The 10,043-nt window shown below is 38.5% G+C and overlaps 1 protein-coding gene across 3 annotated transcripts in view; it reads right to left on the bottom strand.

Moving 5' to 3' along the window:
- The window catches only part of TC2N (tandem C2 domains, nuclear), a 41,471-nt gene extending 33,675 nt beyond the window's left edge, over positions 1-7,796 (bottom strand). Inside the window, exons 1-2 of one of the 3 annotated variants that reach the window (XM_081049845.1) lie at positions 7,542-7,737; positions 6,773-6,815 (exon numbers count right to left, since the gene is read on the bottom strand). The gene's annotated coding sequence lies outside the window, so the exon portion shown is untranslated. Of the gene's footprint in view, positions 1-6,772; positions 6,860-7,541 lie in introns of those variants that run through there. The other 2 variants (XM_081049844.1, XM_081049846.1) reach the window with 2 other exon arrangements.
- Positions 7,797-10,043: the final 2,247 nt, after the last annotated feature.

Raw genomic sequence — 10,043 nt, forward strand, 5'->3', positions numbered from 1 at the left:
AAGACTTGTACATTAGTGTTCACAGAAGGTCTATTTGAAATAGTCAAAAACTGAAAACTATCAAATATGCATCAACAGGTGAATAAACAAATTGCATTTTATCTACTGAAATACTACTGAGCAATCAAGGAATAACCAATCTGTGGATTGGGGTCTTTCCCCAGTACTGGTAGATTTTCCAGGAATGAAAAAAATCCTCATTTATTATTTCTTTAAATATTGCTTTGCCCATTCTCTATTTCTTTCAGAAATTCCAATTTATTAGACTTTCTCACTATAACTTCTCATTCTGATCATTCTAATTTCTATGTCTCTCAATCTCTTTTACATTTTTTCACTTCTGTCTCTTTGAGCTGTATTCTGAATGATCTGATCTATATTCCAGTTCATTCATTCCTGGGGTTTGCCTAATTGCTTAATCTATGGTTAAACTCAACAAATGAGTTTTAGGGGTGGGGTAAGGAGAGAAAATGAGTTTTGAGTTTTTATTACTGCATTTTTCATTAACAGAAATTATTGTTCTTTTCAACAAGCTCTGGATCTCTGTTACTCTTAAGTGTCCTGTTCCCTGCATCTATTTTTAAACTTGTCTTTTATTTACTTAAAAATAGCCCATCATAGTTATTTTAATAATCTATGACTGGTAATTCCAATACATAAAGCTTTTGTAAATTTACTTCTAATTATCCATTATTTCTGCTGATTCTTGCTCAGGTTGTCTTACTTCCGTGTGTATTTGGGCTATCTTTGACAATATTCATTGACCTCAAAACTTTAAGCCAAAGATGAGAGTATGTTCCTACAGAGAATATTTGTATTTACTAATCAGATGATTTTAAATTCATGCCTTCAGCAATAACGCGATTTTAAAATGGGCAAAGGATGTAAATAGATGTTTCTTCCAAGAACACAAATGGCCAATAAACACATGAAAAGGTTCTCAATATCACTAGGGCAATGCAAACCAAAACCACAATGAGATACCACTTCACACACATTAAGATGGCTATAATTAAAAAGACAGATAAAAATAAGCATTGGCGAGGATATAGGGAAACTGGAACCCTCATACATTATTGATGGGAATGAAAAATGGCACAGTGGCTTTGGCAAACAGTTTGGCAGTTCCTCAAAAATTTAAACAGCTGCCATATGACCCAGGAATTCCACTCCTAGGTAAATATACCTATGAGAATGGAAAATATATTTCCATACAAATGTCCATAGCAAATTATTCATAATAGCCAAAAAATAGATATAACCCAAATATCCATCAACTAATGAATGGAAAAACAAAATGTGGTATATTCATACAACGGAATGTTATTCAGCCATAAAAATGAATTTAGTACTGATTCATGCTACTACATGAATAAACCTTGAAAACGTTATGCTGAATGAAAGAAGCAAGACACAAAAGACTGCATATTGTATGACTTCATTCATATGAAATGCCCAGAACCAGCAAATTCATAGAGACAAAACACAAGACTAGTAATAGCCAGGGGTTGGGTGGTGGAGGAATGAGGAGTGACTACTAATAGGGTACAAGGTTTCTTATGGGGGTGATGAAAATGTTTTGGAATTAGATAGTGATGATGATTGTACAACTTTGTGAATATATGAAAAAACACAGAATTGTATACTTTAAAAGGGTGAATTTTATAGCATGTGAATTATAGCTCCAAAAAAAGATTTTTTTTTAATTCACATTTTGAAGCTTTTTTAGACCACCGCGATTATTTATTATATTATATTTATTATATTATTTATTATTATATATAATAATTATATATAATAATTACTATTATTTATTTATTATATATAATATATTATTTATTTATTGTATTATATTTATTATATTATTAGTTATATTATTATTTATATTATTGTTTATTTATTATATTATTAAATATAATATTGATAAATATATATTAATATTAAATAAATATATAATATAATATATTATATATTATTAATAAATATATAACATACTAATAATTATATATAATAATAATTATTTATTATATAATATATATAATTGCTTATTTATTATATTTATTATATTAGTATTATTATTTAATATATTATTATTTATATTTATTTATTATATTATTAAATATAATGTTAATACATATATTATTAATATTATATTTATTATATTATTATATTATTTATTATATTATTATTTAGACCACCGCGATTATTTTTAGACCACCATTAATTTCTTTCATGGTCTGACGGCTGCAACTTCTGAAGGACAGGCTTTTCTTCCCCTCTGTTTTACTTGTCATCGAGGCAACATTCATTGCAGATCCTTGAAGGATACAGAGTGAGTTTTCATCCTTTACATGATAACACAGACCCTTGGGATCCCAGAATTATGGGCAGAAAGTCTCTCGCTGGCTTACCTTGAATGAGCCCCGGGCTGACTTCTACCTCCCATCCTGCAAATCCACCAAGTTCTTACTCAAACCCAATCAACTTCCCGAAGTTGAGCAAATTCCCTCAGAGCAGGTAAGACTTAAGAGCTCCTTCAGTCTCTCAGGTTTTCAGCTTTCTCTTGGATTCTGACATATCGATTCCTTTTCACTTTTTTTTTAAATACACTATTCTTGGCTATAGTTTCAGTGTGAAGGTTTTCCCAAATATCTTAACTATATTCCCAAAATGAAAATCCTCTATTAGCTTTTCAAGTTAAAATTTTCTAGTAAGTTAGGACAGGATTTGCAAAAACTAAAGACAGTCTACATTAAAGCAGCTTCCATATTACTTGTGATTACTGTAGATACTTAAGACTTAAATAACATATTATACCAGAATTAAAAGTTTACTTCAGAAAAAAAATTAAACATTGATTTGAGGGGGAGTCTAGTTTTTAAGAAGCGTGGGTGGGTGTTTGTTCTCTTAAGTATTGAGGCTCTTTACACAACTAAAGTAAATAAGATTACGGCAAGGAGACCTGAGAAAACGTATGATACAGACCACTGGCAGGAAAAACAGTATATTCAATAAATGACGATGGAAAAAAGCTTACCCACATGGGGAAAAAAAGAAACTGAACCCCCACTTCACACCACACAAAAATCATTTCCACATGGATTAAGGACATAAATATGAAAGGCAACATTTTAAAGCTTTTAGGAAAAATTAGCAGACTCTATCTTTATGACCTCAGGGAAGTGAAATATTTGTTAAACAAGATGCCGAAAGCACTAATCATAAGAAAATGGTTGACATACTCAACTCCATTAAACTACGGATGTGTCCATCAGAAACCACTATAACGTAAGAAGACAAGCTGCTGACTAGGAAAAAGATATTTGCCACATTTTAACTAACAAAGGATTAGTACCCAGAACACATATTTAAAAAACAAACAAACAAAAAAACTTCCAGAAATCAATTTTAAAATGATATTTTTAAATGATAAAAAAAGAAACTAGCAAAAGACATAAATAGACATCCTATAGAAGAGGAATTATAAAAGGGTCAAAATGGTTAGTAATTAAGGAAATGTAAACTAAACTCCCAATGGAGTATCATTTGTCACCCACAGACTGTTGAAAAGAAAAAAAATTCAGGTAATTACAAATGTACAAATGTCTCAATGTTGTTGAGAAGGGGAACAAAGCGAACACTTAACACACCGCTTGTCAGAGTATAAACTGGTACAACCACTTTATAAAACAATTTATTATCTAGCAAAACCAAAGATCCACAACTCTACTCCCAGGCAAAAAGCCAGGAAATTCTTGCATACGTACACAAAGAGACATCGATTAGAATGGTCAGCACAGTTTTTAATGGCAAAAAGTAAAAATTAAATTAAAAAAAGAAGACTGAGCCCCTCCCCTCCCCCAAATATCCATTAACGGGAGAATGGATAAACAGTGGTAAAGTCATACGATGGACCGTACGGCATTAAAAAGTAAACAGACCATACACATCAACAGGTGAATCTCACAAATATAATGTGTGCCAACAAAGTGACAGAATAGACAAAACTAAACGATATACATACGAGTATGTAGTAAAACTCCATAGAAAATCAAGGAGTGTGGAAAGAGAAAGACACAATCAAAGAGAAAGATATAATTAGCCCTTCAAAAATATTGACTAGGCATTATTTCTAAAGTATGATATGGGTACGGGAGCATTTATTTTATTTGTATTCCTAATTCTGTAGGTGTGTCAAAGTACTATTCTGCACATAAGAAATAATTTCTCATTTAAAAATTAAGTAAACACGTGGTTGTTGTAGAAAATATGATAAATACAGAAAACTATATGAAAATGAAAAATATCAATAATCCCATCACTCTAAGATAACTACAGTACTGAAAAGAAATACAGTGGACCCCTGAACACTGGTTTGAACAGCACAAGTCCACTTATATGTGGCTTTTTTCAATAAATACCGTAAATGTATTTTCCTTATGATTTGAACATTCTCTTTTCTCTAGCTTACTTTATTGTAAGAACACAGTATATAGTACATATACAAAATATGCATTAATCAACTATTTATGTTTATCGGCAAGACTTCTGGTCAACAGGAGGCTATTAGTAAAGTTTTGGGGGCATCAAAAATTTTAGGTGGATTTTTGACTGCGTGGGTGGTCAAAACCCCAGCGTTGTTCAAAGGTCAATTATACACTTAAGTAGTGTGTTTTCTTTCACTCTCTATTTTTGTTTACTCTTTTTTATAGTTTTATTGAGGTACAATTGACTTACAGTAAATTGCACATTTAAAATGTAATTAAATGAGTCAGACACATGTATACACTGATGAAAGCATCTTCACAATCAAGACAACAAATACATCCACCATCTCCCAAAGTTTCCTCATAGCACTTTTTAACTCATCCCTCCTTACTTTCCATGGTCCCCAACCTTGAGTAACCACGGATCTGTTTTCTGTACTTTATAATAGTCTGCATTTTCTAGAATTTTGTCAGGTATAGTCTGGGCATAATTTACGTGTATGTTTCATTTTAGGAGATCCCGCCAGAAAGTTTTCCAAAATGATTGTGCCAATTCACACTTCTACAAGAAAGTATGCGAGTTCCCATTTCTCTACAATCTCATCAACCCTTGATTATTGGCCTTTTCCAATGTTAGCCATTCTTTTCATATTTTCATACACATAAAACTACTTATCTGAAAAAAATTAAACTTTCAATGAAGATTGAAGTGGAACTCTAATTATACAGAAAGTTTACTCTAAGAGCATTTTCCTTTTAATGCATAAGAACTGAAGCAAAGACCCTAACTGATGTATGCCTCATGGGTTATGATTTAGTCAAAGTGTATGATTCCTATATAAGACTTTTAGAAGTGTCATTGAGATATCGATGAAGATATCATGAAGGAATCACATGACTTAAAAGTGAGTTGGGAGTATCAAAGTACTGGAACTCAGGTGAAACACAATCCAATAAAGTTTGTTAAAGTGTGGCTTTAAAACTGATAACACCTGAACCCAAAAGACCAAAATACTCTAAAATAGTGTTCAGAATTTGAATGGGAGAGATGAAATGCTTTTATAATACTATCCTGTAGTTCTATCAATACACTCAGCGACTTGCTCCCAGCTTCTGCTGCTTAGCCATGAGAGAACAATGCTATGAAATGCACTTTAAAATAAAGGTACTTTCCTTATATTCTTTCCAACCTGAATATAAACTCCTTGTCACCACCCTGTCACTCCTTCTAATCTTTGCTTCTCAAAATAAGGATTCTATTCTCACTATCTTTATTTCTTCATCCTCTATTCAACCCTCAAATTCATTCAAATTTGGCTTTCATCCTTATCATTTTACTTAAATTATGTTTGCTGAGATCAACGACCCTCTCCTAACAGGCAAAGCCAATAGGCACTTTATCAGCTATCTTCCTGATTCCTCTGACTCTGAGACTTCTCTCATTAAAACTCTTTCCTCTCTTGGCTTTTATGACACCACTGTCTGCTAGCTTTCCTCCTTCTTTCCTGAATGCACCTCAGTTTCCTTGCCTGTCTCTACTTCTCACTTAAATATTGGTGTTTCTCATCCTTTGTTTTCCTCTCTTGTATTCTACTGACTTGAATACTTTCTTCCAGCCTCACAAAAAAAACTACCACAATCCAGATGCTTCCAGCATCTACAACTCTGACCCTGACTTCAGAAAATCCCGACACCAATGTATAAAACTGCCAACCAGATAGCTCTGCCAGATGTCTTGCAAGAATCTCAAACTCATTTTTCTCTCAACCTGAGTTAGTCTCTCAATGTGTTAGTTTTACTTGTAAATGAAATTTATGAATTTATTATAATCCAAGAGGAGCCAATAAAATGCAGGATACCTTACATTATGTTTCTGAAAGGGTTAAAAAAAAGAGCAAATTTTTATGAAGTCCATTTCCTCCGGTTATGAGGGTAACTCGTAGTCACTAGCAAAAACGACAAAACACAAAAGGTAATAAAAGCAAATCTTGAATCCCAGCTCTCAGAAGCAAGCAATATCAACATTTCCTTCCAGAAAAAGCAATTTTTAACCATGACAAAGTTACGTATGAAAATATGAAATCGGTAAACAAGGGGTGTTTGTTATTAACGCTCATATATTTCCAGGCTTTTTTTGTTGTTTTTTTTTTAACAGCACTGTCTACATGAGGTGAGAATCAGTATAATAGTTTCAATACAAAAGCAAACTTTTCACATGCTGTGTTTTAAATATTCTAAAGGAACCGACGTTTTTGGCTTGGCATCTAGCTAGCTTGCCTACGTACCTGGACGTCTGTGTGTAGCATATCCCACAATTCATCCAAGTATCTTCCCTCGTGTAAAGGAAACCACAGCAAAGAAGGAGAAAAAAAACAAAACGGGAATAGAAGCCAAATTTAAAATCCACCACGGAAGATAATTCGTGCTTTGCAAAACCCACAGGAAAGTAACATTTTGACACCCCTTCACCTCTTCAAGAAGTTTCACACACATCACAGATAAATACACTCAGCTATTCAGTTCTCGTCGGACTCTCCCGGCAAAGAAGTTCCTTCCCTCTCTGTCCAGGGCCCCCCGGGGCCCGTCGCCCGCAGCCCGCGGCCGCCCACGGGACGCAGGGCCCCCCCCGCCGGTGCGGGGTCCCGCCGGTGCGGGGTCCCACCGCGCGGCCGGAGCGGGCGGGGCGCGCTCCCAGCATCGCCCCCCAGCCCACCCTGCCCCCCAGGGCGCGTCACTGCCTCTCAGGCCACGGTGGTCGCGGCTGTCGAGCGGTCCTGCGTCTCCCTCGGGGCTCCGGAGAATACGCGTCGCGGAGGAGACGCGGGAGCAGTCACCTGGGCCCCCAACCAAGGCGACATTAAATGAATTTTTTAAAAGGAGACGGAAAAACATGCCGAACCGTCGCTCCACATTCAGCCCCGCGAGGCCGGGGGTCAGCGGCCACCTCGAGGAGGCTGGGACCGCTCTCACCCCCCACCCACCTACCCAAACCCCACGAGCCGGTTCCCGGAGACCAGCGCAGCGGCCGCTCGAGGCCGGCGACACGCAACGCACCTGAGCCCGCCGGCTCCCTCCTCCGCTGGAGCTCCGCGCGCAGTCCAGGGGCGCCCGTGCCACACACCGCGCTGAGGCGGCGCCGCGCGGCCGCGGCGGGTTACCTGCTCCAGGCAGTGGGCGCTGAGCCGTCTCAGGCCGCGGGAACCCAGTCACCTCGCTCCGCAGCGGCCGGGGTCCCCGCCCCCGTCCCCACAGGTCGGCCCCGCCCGGCGGGAGGTGCTCGCCGTGGACTGGATGGGCGGGGCCCCGAGTGGGCGGGGCCCCGAGTGGGCGGGGCCCTCCGCCCGCGTACCTTAGTGCACTCACTGCGCCTGCGCCCTCGACTCCTGGCTTCCTCGTCTCTTCCAGCTCCAACTGTCTGCTTTTCCCTCTGGAAAGGTCCAACGTGGAGTCGGGCGAAGTTTGGAGTGTGTTGAGGGAGCAGAAGATAGATCAAAGCTAGAACAGGTATAGAGGGAAAACCACTGACCTGATGAACCTCTGAATGGAAAAGGAAGGAGCAGGCTCTCTTCGCAGAGATATTTCTGCACCCTTTTCTTGGAAGCAGAGAACCTTTTCTTAGTTGTGTTAATGGACGTTAGTGTTTATATCCTAATTATAATGTTTTTGAGAATCAGCCTGCATCGCTTCACTTTTGTGGTTTTGCATCTACGATCACCTTGCCAGCAGTAGGGATGTTGGAAGAAATCTAAGGTATCCACTGCAAAGCCCCGCGCCCATTCTGAGCTGGAATCCCCTCTAGCACCCTGGCAAGGAGTTGGCTGGCCCTTGCTCTTCATGCCTCCCATGGTGGGAATCTAAACTCTGTGCTTGGAAAATTAAAGAATTTCTACGTTATCTGTTGATGAATAGCTCGACTTTTAAAGGCAGATGGATTGTAAATTGAAGTAGAGGTAATACTTTTCTTCTTCGAAAGCAGTCTTTCCCAAAGTGGGTTTTGTTAATCTCCACGCCTTCTGAGATGCTGGAGTAGGGGGTGAAGGGGGTGGTGTAGATTCCCAAGGTCAATTAATCTGAGGAAAGAAACACAATATAGCTGCTCTCTTTGTTGACGATGCATTTACAGGCCTAAGAGTTCTGTTTTACTTGCATTTCTGAAATTTATTTGACCTGAAGGGTGGCAGAATATGCCACCCCCAAACATGTCACTTTACCATATAAATTATTTTGGGTTAAAGGCACTTGAAAAACAGAAGATGCAAGAAGAGCCTGCTGACTTTTCTTTTTCTTGAAAGCAGATGAAATTCTGGTGTGAAACATCTTCTGTCCTTTGGATACCAAGAGGAATGAAAGGTTACACCAGAGATGGGAGTCAAGGATGAGGGAAATCTATACAAACCAACCTTGTTAAACTGACCCTTACCTTCTTAGTCACTTCACAATTAATTGCCCCTTTGTTTTGTCCCGTTTTCACTATTTACTACTCTTGATCCAACTTAGTGTATAAATGTCCACCTCTGACTGCTTCTTTGGGTCTTCATTTTCCGATGGGTGCTCCCATGTACATGTAAAAATCTGTATGCTTTGCTCCTGTTAATCTATTGTCATACAGAGCGTCAGGCGGGATCTCAGCTCCCGCTCCCCACATAAGAACGCAGGATATGGCGAGGCCAAAAAGGAACACCCACAGAGCCATAGATAGGGGAGTCACACCACTATAGTCTTGCTGGTGGCTGGGTTAGAGACATAGGAAACAGGAGCCGCACTATCCGCAACCCTCACTCCGCCGCTTGCTGGCTCAGCCACCATCCTCTTGCTAGCCCCCATTTTTTGCTAGTGTAGCCACAGCAGTTATATTAGTGGCCAATGGCTCACTGGTTACAGCTGACGGCCAACTAGCCACAGCTGATGGCCAGCCAATCACAGTTGATGACCTAAGCCAGCACCTTTCTATGTGAGGCCAAGAGCCTGGAAACTGCTCTCTGGGGCTCTGTCCGCATATCTATCTAAGCCATTTTTCTTCAGTTCCAGCCAGAAACCCTAAGAAGGTAAAGTTGTAACACACTTTGATAAACACTGCTTTAAAGTCCTAGTACATTCACCTTCAATAATTTTGCACTCTATCACAAATATTTGCAAAGTTCTGTACTGTTTACACGAAGCTTCACATGAGTCATCCCAATCCTCACAATTATGAGGTAACTGTAATTATGTTCATTTTACAATTGAAAATATTGGGGGTCAAACAAACAGTGGCTGCCCAAGAACAGAGTCAAGACTGACTCTGGACTTCAGACTCCAAGGCCTTTAAAATATATATTATATAAAAAATATATATCATGTGCTCTACTTCAGCATCAAATGGAAGATATCTCTCTCTCCCATTTGACTCTTAAGTACAGCACATCCTTGGTTAGAAACTCTAGACTCATGTGTTAGTTCTCAAGGGCAAAGACCTTTCCTCGTATCTTTTAATATCTGCATCACCTGACATAGTGCAGGGCACAAAAGCTGAAATGTGCTGAATGAATGAATGTGTGAATGCTCAGTAATGCTTAT

This window comes from Rhinolophus hipposideros (assembly GCF_964194185.1).
Source record: "Rhinolophus hipposideros genome assembly, chromosome: 5".
In the NCBI taxonomy this organism is placed as follows: Eukaryota; Metazoa; Chordata; class Mammalia; order Chiroptera; family Rhinolophidae; genus Rhinolophus; species Rhinolophus hipposideros.